The sequence below is a fragment of the Cyprinus carpio genome, chromosome A8 (genome assembly GCF_018340385.1).
Source record: "Cyprinus carpio isolate SPL01 chromosome A8, ASM1834038v1, whole genome shotgun sequence".
Classification (NCBI taxonomy): domain Eukaryota; kingdom Metazoa; phylum Chordata; class Actinopteri; order Cypriniformes; family Cyprinidae; genus Cyprinus; species Cyprinus carpio.
Window position 1 is genome coordinate 16935744 of NC_056579.1, and position 16938 is coordinate 16952681.

Genomic DNA, 16938 nt, shown 5'->3' on the forward strand with positions numbered 1-16938 from the left:
TGCGTTGGATGGAAAACAGTGCTTGTTCGCAAATGTTTTATGTGATATTCCAATTTTGCACATAGGCTAAGTTAAATTTGCAACTTTGTATGGAAACCCTAATCGCCTCAGGTCCTGTCTTTCTTTTTGGTCGTTGTGTTTTCAGATGATATAGCGTACATGACGAAGTGTGTTTTTAAAAGCCGTTTTAATGCTATTCCATGATAAAATTCCCTATTGTTTTTGTCTTGTGTTTTAATATGTTGGCTGACGTTATATGAAGAATTCTGTCAGGCTATTGATTGATTTTTCATTGTTTTGCATTTCCCCAGCTGATTTTAATAAATAAGCATTGGCTGACGTTGAGTGTGTTCTCTTCTCTTCTCTTCTATTATTTTTTTTTTTTTTAATGACCGCCTAAAATGAAACGCGAGGCAAGAGTACGGGATAATTGTGACCTGTTTTGAGCGGAATTCATTGAGTATTTCAAATGCAGGCTATTATATACACGCACAAGTTTTTTTTTTTTTTTTTTTTTACCATCTTATTGGGGTTTCTTGCTTTTAGACTAGTCGGATACAAAACTTCAGTTTAAACGTCAAATTAGTTGTTGCGCACATCCCTAATTTAGACAGCTTCATAAATATACAATCGGTGATCTAGTTTTGAGTCTAGTATCTGAGTTTTATCAGCCATTATTCAGGTTCATTTGGCAGAAAGGCTGAATAAGAAAAATCCCTACTGACCGAATGAGAAGGAAGAGCTGTCCATCTCAGTATATATTCCTGCCTCAAGACATTCCTTTTCCACCAGAGGATGATATACAGCCTGTCTTCAGAGGAAAGAAATTATATTGACAACATTTCTACAGACAAAATGTGGTGCACTGATTAATACACACCATGCATCACAGAGAGTGTCAGATTCAAAATAAAACTCAGACTGAACATTCGGCTTAAATGCCAAAGGTGGGAAATTAGAGGTGATAATGACAGCTCTGATTGAAGTGGCATTTTGTGCTGTGGGATTATGGGAGATGTTGTGGCGTAGACAGTGGTGATGCAGATGGATGGGAACGCGAGCTCGGCCGCCCCACCTCATGCTGTCTCTGACATTACTGGGCCAGCAGGAGGGACCTGATCTTGGCTCATCAGCTAATGCCTTTCTTCCAGCACTAATGTGAACTGCCAGCCCTCTCATTTGTTACATTCATCATGACAGACAGAAGAACTGGGCTCAGCTTTTGTAAGAGTCAATAAAAGATGTCAAAACCTAAAATGTGTGTGAGATAGAAATACACAGTGGTTAATGGCAAGGCAGTTAGCATTTTTTTTCCAGTTCTTTCAAGCTTCCCGTGTGTTTATCAGCAGAACAAGAGGTGGAAAAAGGTAGGAAGAGAGATGTAACGCAAGAGCGAGGTGAAGAGAAAGAAAGGGAGAGAGACATCATACAAAAGCCAGCCACTCCTAGAAAGGGAGAAGAAAGAGTTGGGAATGAGTGAGCGCTGTGATTAAAAGAGGGAGAACGAGCGAAAAGAGAGAGAGTGAGGGGTAAGTGAGTTCATTCATGCTGTTGGCAGGCAGCCATGAGCTTGCCTGTGGGTGTCTGTATCTGTGCCAGGGCATGTGTTTCCCCTTCTGTCTGAGGGCCTAGTCTCTCTCCCTCTCTCTCTCTCTCTGTTATAGAGAGATATCTCCTCTTTTCCTTCTCATTATATTCTCCAAATCTTTCAGTGTTCCTACTCTCTTTTCTCACTTACCTCTTTTCTAATCTTTCAGTTTCTCTCCCAGTCTCTCTTTCTCTGTCTGTCATAGCAGTTGTAGTTTTTCATTCACAAAGCTTGATGATGCCAGAAAACAGTGGTAAGTTTGTTTCCAGATTTCCACAGTTCATACTGTGCCAGTAGATCAGCCAAATCGGACACGTGTGCTTCACACCCAATGTCTTCCTTTTTAAATAAATCTTCATTCTCCGGAACTCATCTTTAGGAGGCTGGTCTGTGAAGCCTGTCAATGGGAATGTGATCAAATCCTTAATGCAAAGGTTAACTGTAATTGTAATAACCACCTGCTTTTATTGAAGGTTCTTTCTTATGTATGAGAGTTTGCATTTCATGTAGTCAGTTAGGGGTGTAAATCGGATGGTTCGTCACGATACGATATCGATTCTCATACCCAGCGTTACAATATTTTTCGGTACCTCAAAAAATTCTACGATACGATTACGATTCGATCCGATACAAGAGTATATCGATCGATATTTTGATATTATATATCTATTTTAAACAACCATCTTCATTTTTAATAAATCACAAATGCAACCAAAATATGTAACAAGAACATTTATCTGAAATTTTTACATTCTCTACTTCAGTTGGGACATTCACAAAAAAAAATAAAAAAAATAAAATTGGCCTACACATTTTTTTTAAATAATAAAGAAAATAAACAATAGGAAAAACAATTCTGGCTGCAACTATGGGCTCAGTGCTAAAAATCTTTTCTACAGATAACCAAATTACAAGCAATAGCAGAAAATAAATACAATACAACAAAGACATAAGTTCAATAAACAGTGCTTTTCAGGTTTTACAGCTCAGTCTAAAATAAATTTCCAGGTGTGCTACAGAAATGTAAGGCTAATCACATGTAAAATAACTGCACAGTCTTCACTGTATAAATTAAATATAGTTTAATCATTTTTGATGTTGCAATGATTATGGAGCAGTGAGCGCTTGTATTTTTCTTTGACAGCATTATTTATTATTAGTTTGCTTTCACTTTAAGAACGAAGCACGGATTTAATATACTGATATGCCTTTTCTTTCTCAACTGTTTACGTCAAGATATGTCTAACCGACTGTGTTTACTAGGACATTCGCCAAAACGCGCATTTAGATTGAATTTTGTCTGTATTAATTCATCCATGCACAAAAAGCGGAAGATTTGGTATTCACGCGGTCTAGACGCGGCCGACTGTGTGCTAGCTTGCGCTTCAGATGTGTGCGCTGAAAACTTCACACACAGTGACTGCTCCACCATCAATCCCGAGCGTCTTTTATGCTTCACCTTGTGCCTTCGGGCAGGGGCAGTCCTTATATTGAGTCCTGATACGTGAGTTTGAGTGAGAATGCACGCGTTGGCGATAATGCATAGACGGGCATTATGTGAAAATGTGGACAGTGCAAAAAAAGGTGCTTATACTTTATATTTATACTACAGATATCGATATTTTACGTGTGGCATCGATGCATCGTATCATCAGACATTGTATCGATGTATCGATCCATATCGATGAATCGTATCACCCCTATAGTCAGTGGCCAGCTAAATACTTTGGTGTGCAAGGATGTCATGAAGAGAGAGTAACTGTAAACTATAGTGCTGTGTTCGATACGACATCGATACGATGATATATCGTCACAGATATTTGATGATACGAGTACTGATACAGCTGGCCCTGTATTGATATTGTGACACGTGTGCAGCAGTGGACCGCGCTTAATTTGAATACATGAACATGTTTAAAATTGAGTAGAGTGTGAGGTTTCTAAAAAATTATGATAGAGCATAATATATAAACTACAAGGTTTAATCTGGCCACAGTTGAACACAACTGATTGCCTGATATAAAGAGACGTAATCCCCAAAACAGAGCTTCCGACTTGTGCAATACGGAAATATTTGCTAAGTGTGTTGCTTATCTCTGTCAACCTGGCACCCCCTTTGCACACGCTCTCTCTTCACTGTGTATAAACGCTTTGCTTTCTGAAATGAGCTTCACAGTTCTAAATTGACCAAAAGTGACAGTAAAGACATTTATAATTTTACCAAGGATTTCGGTTTCAAATAAATGCTGATCTTTGAACTGTCTGTTCATCAAAGAATCTTGATTGTGTTACAGTTTCCACATAAAAAAGATATATTATGCAGCACAACTGCTTTCAACATTGACAGCAATATGAAATGTTTATTGAGCAAATCAGCTTATTAAAATGATTTCTAAAGAAACATGTGACACTGAAGTAATAACAACTGACAGCTTTGGCATTACGGCAATAAATTATATTTGAAAATACATTTTAATTGAAATTTTATTTGAAATTATAATATTTTTCAATATTACTGTTTTACTGTAGTTTATCAAATAAATGCAGCCTTGGAGACTTAATTTAAAAACATTAAAAAAATTATGTTAACCCCAAACTTTTGAACGGTACTCTGTAAAATGTTGATTGTCAAATTAACAGTAACTTACTGGCAACAATTATCCAGTAGTTGCTATATTTCTTACCACACTAAAATCAACTGTAAAACTAGTCATTTTAAGCATACTGTAAAAATAAAGTACTGCATTATACTCTCATATATATATATATAACATCGATGATACTGGTATCAGTGTGGGGGAGGGGGAATGCCCCCTCCCCCACACTGTCTTTTGCTTTTAAATACCTTGTAAAAGCAGTATGCACATTTTTTCACTTTTAAATAGCAGCAATTCAACTATAAAGACTTGAGAAAATTTACCGGCCATAAATATTTTTCCTTGCCATGAAACTGTTTTTGCAACTACTACAACAACTAAACATATTTAATAAAAAAAGCCATCTGAAATTAGAACAAACCACTGCATTTTAATCACGATACAGACAAAGATAAAACCTGCCTGAAACAGAAACAGGCTGAATGAGAACGCAAATTCACTCTCTGACAACAGGTGGCGCTTATGGCAGTTAGAAGAGGGGAAAAAATGGCATCGAAACTTTTGAGAAGTCACTTCCCTTCAGAAATACATTCATATAAACCCCCACCCCAATATTTATATTTTTCTTCCGAACAGTGAGCTTGCTGTGCCTGTACAGTATTTTCTCTGTGCAACTGTTAATTTTAGGCCATGCTTGCAAGAGATAAACCCTTGAGCTTTTATTTTGGCGGAAAACTCCAGCTTCTGTGAAAACAGGTTTACTAACATTACAGTATTTCATTAAATTAGTAAACATTTGCCAATTGAAATGTTGAAAATTATGCAAATGTGCAAATTTTGCATAACTGTTGGCCGTTGCATTCCCAAACGCACTAAACTGAGCACATTCAATAATGGAGTTCACTGCAGTCACTGTAAATGGAGCCGCTCTGATATGCGGAAAACACCGGATCACAAGCTGATCGTGTGTGATGCGCAATGTGCGCACTTCACTTTGAAACAAGCAGCAACAGACTTGAGTCATATTAAGCTTTCAGTTTTAATTCGTTTGACTGTTACTTGCCAAAGCAATGGCGTGAAACACAACTTTAAAGAACTTTTATAAGTATACTATAAATATATCCAGTTTATTATGAAACCATGGCGGGACAGATTAGACTATTAGATTAGATTAGATTAGATTAGATTAGATTAGTGGCAGGCCGCCACAGTCTAGTTAATGAATGGGAAACACTGTTAAAGCTTTACTCTGGAGTTGGGTCAACCGCCATCTATGGAGAGAGAAAAAAGTTTTTGAAATCATCCCCCCTCTGCTTTATTCACAAATCGCACCCTGCATATACCCACTGATTTAACATACTCTTAGGACTTTTGTCTTCACAACATGTCTCTCAACCAGTCTGCCAGTGCCTCTGTGGGAGGAAAAGGCCAGTTAACGCAGTTTACTCAGAAATTGAGCTCTCACTCAGATGCTCTTTATTTTGCAAATAACACCAGAATAAAACATATAAAGTGATTAAAAGGTCAAAAATTAAAGTTAACTTACTATAGCCTACTTTCTTGTGGGCTTTCATCTTCACGATGAGTCTGTCACAGAGCCATTGTGCGAGGAGGAGTACTACTGTATTTAGATTTACAGTAGGCTTATTTTCCCAGAATGCATTGAAAATCTACAGTAACATACTGCATACAGCGTATACAGTAGGAAACTGCTGAGAATAATACAGTAATACGGTGAATACCCACAAATTTCAGTAACATACTGTATACAAATTGTACAGTAGGGAACTATTAAGAATACAGTGATTTTCTGTGAAAACAAAAATGATTTACATTGTAGTTGTGTTTTTTTTTTGTATGCACTATGGTAATCATCATTATCATTATAACCAATGCAGAGCATAAACATTAAGTTGAAAAGTTTTCCTTGGAGTAGTCTTACAGCAAAAACAAGGAACACACATCAGACATGTGTTTTCTGTGAGTAATGTGTGATTGATTTGATCCTGCGTGTGTGTTCATGTGAATGTGTGAGTCTACAAAGTACCTTCACGATGACAAAAGCTTTCTGTTCCTCCTCAGAGCTCCATACAGTCCTGGACTGTTGAGTCTCCTCCCCTAGCACACATATACCCAGCACAGTAAAACACTCTGCTATTTCCATGTAAATCATTCAGTGACAGACAGAAAGGAAGGCGGACTCTTTGTGTAGTAGAAGAGGACTTGACTCCTTGTTTTAATTAGGGGTGCACGATAAATATCGGCTGATAATTAATGCGCATCTCGTCAGTAATTCTGGTTCTCTAATCAGCAGTAAATTCCATCAGATGAGTGATTTCACATAGAGCAGCTGTTACTACACAGAGCCATTGTTAACTGACAAGCTGCGCAAATCCATGCTGATAATGACTGGCTTTACTGGCGTGATGCGCATTAATTATCGGCCGATATTTATTTTGTACCCCTAGTTTTAATGTCAAAGTATTTGACAACAATCAGTGTTCATCTATAGAGACAGACTTCTCTCACATGGAAATTTGTGTTTCTGAGAGAGAAGCTGTGTGGCCCCTTGAGATGGCAGAGGTTTGTCTGTATTGAACAGGAGGGATAATGACACACAGCAGCCACTGGGAAAAAGCACTTTCAGAGAAGCGTGTCTGTGTGCATTTGTGTTTGTTAGTGTGGCTTCCCGTTTATCTGAAGCCACAGAGTGTAAAGGGCTATTCTTTCATTTTTAACTAGAACTGCCTGATAGTTTGAAAGGGTTTCCATTAGGGATGTGCGGGTCTAGTTGACTAGTCGACTAAACGGTACAGCTCCTACTAGTCGACACTGAAAACAATAGTCGATTACACAACAGAAAAAAAAAATTCAAATTACCATCATTTTATGGTACTATTTAATTATTAGTTAAAATAAAACATTTGAAAAATAATACATTATTTTAAAAAGTTTTTCCGGATGTAAACTACATTTTTACCTCATGCCTCGCATGAGTTTTCTTCGTGTCAGCTGGGCGAGCTCAAAAGTGACCACGCGAAAGACGAGCAAGGTGTGGGATTATTTTGAATCGGAAGGAAACAGAAAAGTTTTGTGTAAGCTGTGTAATGTCAAATTGGCTTACAATAACTCTACTGGAGCGATGCGTAATAATATTCAATACAGGCATGTAGGCGTTAGCTTAAAGACTAGCCAAAGCCAGCTAATGTCAATCACTACAGCCTGCCGTCGCTGCAATCCCGTCCGTGCCGTCTATTACTTGAAGACCCACTTCGGTGGTGCTGCGTGATATCCAGGCGCTTTCCAAAATTCTGTTGGCTTACTTTTCGTTATCTCTGCTTGCGTGACTTCAGTTCCTGCAGAGCACGTTTTTTCAAGTGCAGGAATATGTTTCCATCACCCTGTTTTAATGTGCATTTTGAAGTAAAAAGTTTTTACGCTCACTTGAGGTGGTTTTTGACTTGTGCGAATAAATAACTCTAAGCTCATATAAAAAAATATTTGACTTTGCGCTATGAGGCGGGATAACTTGACTAGCAGCAGACTGCATGATCTCGTTCCACAGCGTCTGAAATGTTGTTATGGTCTTTCTGAAATGCCTGAGCAAAGTCTGTCATCTAAGTATTTCTGTGTAATGTCTTACACGACTGCGTTCCCAAACGGCAGCATGCATCCGCCTCCGAAAGCAGTGACATCATTTATTGTGTTTTGTCTGCTCGCTCTGAGGTGCAAGTAATTTATCATATATGAAAATTATTATATTCAGTTCTCCTATTTTTTTTTTTACTGATATTTAGTGCCAGTTTAACAGGAAGTGACTTCGATGCGTTGGATGGAAACAGTGCTTGTTCGCAAATGATTTATGTAATATTCCAATTTTGTGCATGTTAAATTCTCAACTTTGGATGGAAACCCTAATCGCCTCAGGTCCTGTCTTTCTTTTTGTTCATTTTGTTTTTAGATGATATAGCCTACATGACGAAGTATGTTTTTAGAAGCCATTTTAATGCTATTCCTTAAAAAAAAAATTCCCTATTGTTTTTGTCTTGTGTTTTAATATGTTGACTAACTTTATATGAAGATGAAGAATTCTGTCAGGCTATTGATTGATTTTTCATTGTTCTGCATTTCCCCAGCTGATTTTAATAAAGAAGCATTGGCTGACGTTGAGTGTGTTCTCTTCTAATTTTTTTAGGCGACCGCCTAAAATTAAGTGATGATAACGCGAGGCAAGAGTACGGCATAATTGTTACCTATTTTAAGCGGAATTCATTGAGGGATTTGTCAGTGTGATTCATAGATTAAGTATTTCAAATGTAGGCTATCATATACATTTTTTTTCTTACCATCTTTTGGGGGTTTCTTGCTTTTTGACTAGTTGAATAGTCGGATACAAAACTTCCGTTTAAACGACAGTCAAATTAGTCATCGCGCACATCCCTGGTTTCGACTGGACGCACATGTCGAACGTGACTTGAGAAGAAAAACACATGGAGGACAGTCAGCATTGTCAGCTGGCTCTCCTGGTGCTCGTTCTGTTGTACAGTGAAAACAAAATAGAAAAAAAAAAATAATATGGGTGATGTTCTTTCTCTGTACTCTACTTCCATGGCATGTTTGTGGCTGCCAAGTTTCAGCTATAGACGCACACAGAAACCGGTAGGTGACGCTTGTTCACTCTCACTGACAACTAGGCAATATCGCATTCATTATCGCAGATCGAATCGCCTAAGGCTCTGTGTAGTAAATGCTGCTCCATCTGAAAGCAGGTGATAGAGATTTACTACTAATCACGGAACTGGCTTTACTGACGAGATGCACATGACAATTGCATGCGATTAATTGCACAGTCCTAATTTACTCACCTATTTACCTAGGTGTATATGACTTTCTTCTTTCAGACGAATGCAATTGGAGTTAGGTTAAAAAAAAAAAAATGTCCTGGCTCTTTCTAGTAGAGACCTGCACGCCAGTGGGACCCGACACCACAGCATTGATGTGCGGGTGGGTAGATACTTGTGTGTGTGTGTGTGTGTGTGTACGGGATGCGGGAGAATAAAATGATTTGAGGGACTCCCGTAAAATATAAATATCTAAACATGAAATATCTAAAAACAAATAAATTATTAATTTATTGCACAAAAGCAACCAGAAAAAAAACATGTTTGCAGCGTTGAGCAATGCAGCCAGTCATAGACATATCTGTTGATTTCTGGAACGCTATTGCCATTCAGAGGTGTTTAAGTTAGAATCCACTCACAGCTCTTGTGCAATGCTGAAATTTGCGTGCTTACGAATCCTTTCATTATAGTGTAAAAAATTAAGAAAGATTCATTGTGCATTTATTCATTGTGTTATAACAGCTTTTTTGATTGCGATGAACTGTGATGTCAGCTTTTTAGTGATTTAAAAAGGGAGCACTCTTTGCTCACATTCTGTCATGCCAAACCATGCACGCAGCAGCCTATTCTTGCTTTTCTGTTAAAAATAACAGTATTTTGTGAATGTTGAAGCTTTAATAACAAACATTTTAACTGGCTAGGCGAGACAGAACTTACTATTTCATGTAAATGTCATGGATGTATTGAAAAATGCTACTTTTATGTGGGCTTCTGCGGGTGGGAGCGGGACGAGATGACATATTTCTGCGGGAGCAGGTGCCTACGTCCTACATCGTCTGTTGGAACATCACTCTCTCATGAACGCACATATGACAGTTAGCAGAAGCTAGAGATTACAGGTTGCAAAGTTTTAAATACAGATATTTTCAAATGCATTGCTTTGCTTCAGACGGTCTTTTATTAACCCCCCTGGAGCCGTGTGGAGTACTTTTTGTGATGGATGGATGCACTTTTTTGGGCTACAAAAACTCGACCACGATTCACGGCCATTATAAAGCTTTGAAGAGCCAAGACATTTTTTAAAATAACTCCAATTGTATTTGTCTGAAAGAAGAAAGTCATATACACTTAAGATGGCTTGAGGGTGAGTAAATCATGGGGTAAACAAGTAGGCCCATATCTGAACATAAGTCACAATACTTGGCTTCCTGTTACAAAGCAACCCTGTGGGAAATGCTTATGATGACTCTTGAAAGGCTGCTGATGTAACATTATGCAAACTCTGTAGATCCTACTTGCTTGTGATGTTTTTGCAAAACTTTGACAAGGTTCTTGCATATCCAACTGGCCACCAAGATTTGTTTCAGATATGAGTGACAGCATCATATATGATTCTAGGCATGCCATTGTATTAAGCATTGCCTGGTGTGTTTGGGATTGATCTGTTCTGGGTTGGTGCTCTAAACACCTGGTGCTTTGCTTTTTTTGTCTCCAGTTCATGGTGTGGTCAAAATAGTGTTGATGAGCTCCTTGACCTCTGACTGTTCGATACATGATATTATCGTGGATGGGTGGGTGGGGTCAAGAGAGAGTCTCTCTGTACTTGTCATAGGCTATTTTAAACCGTGTGCCTGTAGCGATAATTGAATAACCGTCTAATCGCAATTATTTGATCTAACCAACAACCGTGATTATTGTGCTTTCTATACGTCACAAGGGGGAGTCATACACCAGAAGAAACAGAAGAGCACCGGTAAAACTCTCTCTCCAAGATGATATATTCCTATTAAAATACTTGATGTGTAGATAAAGGTCTGGGGATTCACATAAAATGACATCTTGTCATTTATCTTCTCTTTTTTTTTTGTACTGTGTGGAGTGCAGTGCGCTGTGACTAATGTTGCTTCAAGCACATCATTCTGCACCCTAGATGTGCATAAGCGATGCAATCCCATATTGCTTCAAGTGCACCATTCTGCACCCTGAATGTACAAAAGATCTTTGCCACACTCTTTTAAAAGCTTCACACAATAAAAAATTTTCACACAAAAAAATAATAATAAAACCCTCTTTTTCTCATGATTTCTATCTTATTTTCATGAATGTATTTTGTACAAATAGTTAACACAATAAACATGTTTAAATCGTATAATGTGCACCAAAGACTTTTTTTTTCAATATTTGCTTCTAAATTATACATTAAACAATCATAAATTCAAATCACATATATTATAAATCAAAATTAATATATACTTTTTCTCTGTAATGAGGAAGTGAGTATTTAGTGTATTGTTTAACAAAGTATTTAATAAAGAGTGACCATTAGTTACACACACACAGTATTGATATTCTGTAGTGGTGTAGAAAAAGAATAGTGCTGGTGTTGAATTGGTATTGGCCGGTTCTTAGAATTTAATTAGAATTTTACTCTATGTAATCTTACACTGCAAAATAATAACTCAAAGATAAAAAGATAACATCATAATTATTTACTGAACCCTTAAAGTAATCACAATTATATAATGAAAGCCATAAAAAAACAGACAGTTAATCGTGATGATCGGCATAACCTAAAACAGACAATTAATCGCAATAACTGTGACAATTTTTTTGACAATTAATCATCAGCCAAATTTCATAATCTTGACAGCCCTACATGTGGAAGCACCACTAATCTAAATAATATACTTTCAAACATACTGATAAACTAACATGTTAAATATAAAAACATTTAAAACCGCTAGTTCATATATATATTCTGAAACAACAGTCATACATCACTATTAGGACTGCACGTCCTGTGACAAGTTTGTCGCATCAGAGCACGGAATTTATTAGATCTGCAAAATCAGTCAAAAGTGAAAATAAAAGGTAGATTTATTTTAAAGACTAACAGTTTAACACAGTCTAACAATTAACCAAACACGTTGATTATAAAAGTATTTAAAACAGGTAACATATATTTGGAGTAAAGTTAAATTGAATGGATGCATCAGTCATACAGCACTCTGGACCGCGAGCCCCATGACGAAGCCGACTCACCGCTACAGAAACAAGAATGAGATGTGATCTAACATAACTGTGGCATTAAACTCAGTTAGTGAGGGCGCAGTTAAAATATTGCTCATATATAGGCCATTCACTTCAGATTACTTGTTAAAGTGCAATTAAAGTCCCTGTAAAGTCAAATTTAAGTATGTGTTCTGAGTTTGTCATACCACAGTAAAATGTGTTATTAGCCACCCAGCAAAATTTGAATGATAAAAAAAGCCGGTAAGTATATAAAATAAGCTATCAAAATCTCAAAAAAATGAGCAGTAGTCTCAGCTCTCAAACGCTGGGGGCGTGTCTGCTGGCTGCGCTGTAACCAAGGCCACTCGCGGGAAAGCTGCAGTCGCCACACTCAACTGTCACCGCTACAGCCGGAATGGATGCTTCTAACAGCTTAATTGGTTGTACAAAACCATATATGTTTGAGCCTCCAGAGTAAGTAACAGTATGACAGTAACTCGCGGTTGAGTGGCGAACTGATGCGAATGTGCTCTATTTATATTGTTAGGGGCGGGCCAGGAGCTCAGGGGGACGCAGTGCGTCATTAATCCCCCGTTTTAGCCCCGCCCAAAAAATCCGGATCACAGCAATGGTGAGAAACTGTTTAAAGGTCTAACTCCACAATTCAGTGTTTTACAGTTCACAGTCTTTGTAATATGTTTTAGCAATACATTTCTAACATTTATAATGTGTTTAGACATTTTTTTTTAAATTGCCTTTAAAGGGACTTTAAATACCTTATATCAGCATACCATTTACGTCTGTGTTTGTGATTGCAGGCGCCTTCACTGGCTACAGGTTCTAATCCTCATTTCCATGCGTGTGAGAAATGCAGTGCTGAAGTGAAATAGCTGGGCAATTTGATAAAAATAGCCGAATTATAGGTAGCTAATTTATTTGTCCTCAGAGAGGAAATTAATTTCCACAGATGGTCCATATACAACAGCAAGACAGCTTATCACAATACAATTAAAACCAGTCACATCACGTCACAGCACATCACAACAAAACAAATGCATAAGATGATGGTTGATTTCCTATGTGTTTAAAACACGTATAGCTGTAGGAACAAAACTCTTTCTAAACTTTCTACATATAGGTGATCTATACCTAAAGCCAGATGGAAGGAGAATAAAATACTGATGGAGTGGGTGATCTGGATCATTTAGGACTGTATGTGCTTTCCGAATTGTAGCTAAAGAAATACATTCTTATAAACAACTATAAGCAAAACAAATAAACAAACTACACAGATACCTATACATTTTGCTACCTTTCACCTTTCACTTTTTTAGACTAAAACAAAAGATGGATTCATTGTTATTCTTAATTAAAAAGCACAACCACAATAAAACGGTAAGATACAATGACAGACTAGCTTTCTAAACGTTTATTAACAAAAACGAATAAGATGAGGCATGGCATACACTAGAGCTGGGTTTTGACACAAATTTCACAATTCGATTTGATTCTCATTCACAAGCTTGCAATTCGATTTAATTACCGATTCGATTCAATAACGATTATTTTGGATATATATTAGATACAGTACATGCCAGATTTTCTCAAGGAAAAAAAATCTCTCAACTGATGATGTAAATTATACATGAGATTCAGTTGGTACTACATTACTATAATGTAAAATATTAAAAAAAAAAAACTAAAAATACAAAATAATATTTCTACTTTAATATTTAAATATAAACATATTGGAGATTTATGGCGTTATATTTGTGCCTCAATCCTGAGCGAGTAATTGTAAGTTTTGAGCACAGAGAACTATATTTTGCAAGCACATTACATTATATTTTGAACAGAAATTAACAATCGCAAAAAAAAAAAATTCGTTTGAGCAAAGAAAAAACGATTCCGTGCTCAATAAATGTATTTGCTTGTTTGCTATTATCCATATTAACGTGCAGTAATAACCCCTCTCACGCAGTTTACTCAGGTGCTCTCTCACAAACTTATTCTCTGCGCTCCTGTCAAGTCCCTCTCTCTCTCTCTCTCTCTCTCTCTCAACCTCTTAATTCTGTGCGCGCTCAACTCTTGACACACGCTCGCTCAACTTCTCAACAGCATTACAAGTGTGCCACAAAATCAACCAATCGGAAAATTAAAGGTCAATTGTGATTGGCTGTTGGTCTCCAATCAAATCGTTAGTAGAACCAAGCCCGTCTGGTAGAAACTATTCTACAGCATCCCGGAATCTTACTGAAAAAAATCTACAAAAATAACTGACTACAGCGAGACTAATGGATTAAAACACATTTTGGTAATTTTTTTTTTTATTATTAACTTAAAAGTGCCTTGATAGTTTTTTGTGGCCTCTATTGGAAAGAAAGTTTTCACTTGGTGGACATTTCACTAAAGTTTTCCAGATTTGAAAATGCTTTATAGGCTACTGCATGAATTTAGGTCTACTTCATGAAAAATATTTTATTTTCTTCTAATGTTACATTGGTATGTTGTCTTATAGAATAAACTGAAATAAAATTAATATACATTTTTTTCCCTTGTCTTTAATTACATATTTGGTATTGAAGTAAAAGTTACCCTTCACAACCATGCTGATAATCTACACATACATAGCCAAAGTAAACTATCATCGGAGAAATTTTAGTTATAATCTAAAAAACATGTTTTTAGACAGCATGTTCTACATCTTATTCTAAAGTTTAAATACAAATTCCTATTTGGCTATGGCTAGGATGCTATAAGGGATACATTTATTACTATCTTCCACCACACGTTATCTTATCTTAGTCATGTACCAGTAGTTTATTCTCAAACGTATATGGCTAACTATGAATCCCTCTTCTTTGCTAATCTGAGCTCTTTCTGTCTAACAGGATTTGCTGAGACAGCACTTGATGGAGAGACTTTTTACCAAACTGCAATCTGCCATAAACCAACTACCACTAAATTTGGATTATTTGGAGTTTCCTGACACGCCATGAGCTTATTCTGTTTGAATCGTTCTCTGAGCAGATAGGCAGTGTATCAAACATTACAGAAGCACTACAAAACCTCTATGATGTTATCAAAAGGGAAATTAATGCCAGATCTATGCCCATTGTTGAACAGGAAACAGAGGTTGGTCCAGGTTCTGGTCACCCCAAAATTGTAATAGAGAAAGAAAAACTAAAGAATTTGCTGGACACACATCTGCCAGTCTCCTGCATCACAAAATTCTTGTGTGTTTCAAGGAGAACAATTTACAGAAGAATGCAAGAATTTGGTTTATTTGTAAGAGGATCATACAGCACAGTGACTGACCAAGAGCTTGACAACATGATTTCAGCCATTAAAAGTCAGATGCCAAATGCTGGTTATCGAATGGTTCAAGGACATTTGGTGTCAATGGGTCTCCGCATTCAGTGGTGGAGAATGATGGCCTCTATGCATCGGGTTGATGGCTGCAGGGATCTTCTTACGGCTCACAGAACTAGGTTGTGTTGTGCGAAGAAGTTATTCTGTTATTCCGAAGAATCTGTTTTCAATACCTGAAACCATATCTTAGACAAAACAGCAATACCCAGTTTTAGCTGATTGATTGGTTTTGTTTTCATATTAGAACACAACAAATAAATGACCAACTTACCAGTTAAAAACTCTTTCCTAAGGGCTCCTGTATCAATACCTGCCTCTCCTATATACACCACCTTCAGAGTACTGGCAGGAGATGCAGCTTTCTTTCTTTTCCACTGCAGAATGCCCCTGTCTGGAAGGTCTTCTCTGTCCACACACAACTTAAATTCTGTAGTTGTGTCAACTTGATGTTCAAGGAAGTCCAATATATCTTCCGTACTTAAAGAGGACAGAGAACATATAAAATAGTCCCAAATTATCAAAAAACAATGTGTATAAATTATTGCCATTTCATAGTTCCATCCAGCAGTGTGCAGAACAGTGTTTGGAAAAGAATTAAATTATATGTGATTATGAATTACTGCACCATGTGCTGTGTTAAATAATTTGATAATATGTGATGTCTAGATAAGATGGCTAAAAAAACATGAAAACACGAAAGGCATCTAAATAAAACATACCTTAGTGATTTACATACTGGAGTTTGAGCATGGGTACTTGGGCCACTGCTATTGCTTCAGAAGTCACTATAGATTCAAAGCTGTACATGAAAACAAATGCAGTTTCAAACACCTGTATATGTATACATAGACTTTAACCTGAAAAAAAAAAAAAAACGTATTATACAGAGAGCTGAACAAAGCAGATTACCTCTCTCCACAAAGGCTAGCATGGAATGTGATCTCATCGTCTGGGAATTCTTTGGTGCAAATTGGACAAACCACCTGAAATTTGAAAGAAAGTCACTCCATGTTACAAGCAAACTGAAACAAAGATTACTGGTGCAAAAGGCAATTAAAGTGATTTTAGTTATGGCCTTACCTTGCACTTGTTCTCCACAACCCATAACTCATCAGAGGACTGCAGATTTACAAAACAGTATTTGAAGTAAAGTATTCATAATATTTTTATTTTCATTTACATTAGACAAACAAACTTGCTCTCACCTCTTCACCAGTCTCATCTGTGGTGAGTTTTCCCTTGCATGTCTTAATGTGTACTGCAAGCATATGCAAAGGCATCGCCTCATTACACTGGTGGCATGTCTTCTTTGGCATTTTTGAAAAATGCTCTGAGTCAGAAGGCAGAGGAGAGGTGTCTAAAGTCTCCTGGAGTGGTACGATGTAAAACGATGTCGCAGCTCGCAGAGCTTTGACAGAATACCCCTCTGCTTCTGGTGGAATGACAGTCAGCTTTCGTCGACCACTGCCAACTTTATTAAGAGAAAGAGAGAGAGAGAAAAAATGTCTTAAAAGGATTTGTTTTGGTT

The 16938-nt window shown here is 37.1% G+C and overlaps 1 protein-coding gene and 1 long non-coding RNA gene across 3 annotated transcripts in view; one reads left to right on the forward strand and one right to left on the reverse strand.

The window, feature by feature from the left end:
• Positions 1-16938, forward strand: part of LOC109112920 (nuclear receptor corepressor 2) — a 133834-nt gene that overhangs the window by 28150 nt on the left and 88746 nt on the right. The gene's annotated exons all lie outside the window — the stretch shown is intronic.
• LOC122145935 lies at positions 15496-16181 on the reverse strand. Its single transcript, XR_006160668.1, has 3 exons — positions 16130-16181; positions 15682-15887; positions 15496-15595 (listed from the first exon to the last, which is right to left on the reverse strand). It is a non-coding gene; the product is annotated as an uncharacterized LOC122145935 (long non-coding RNA).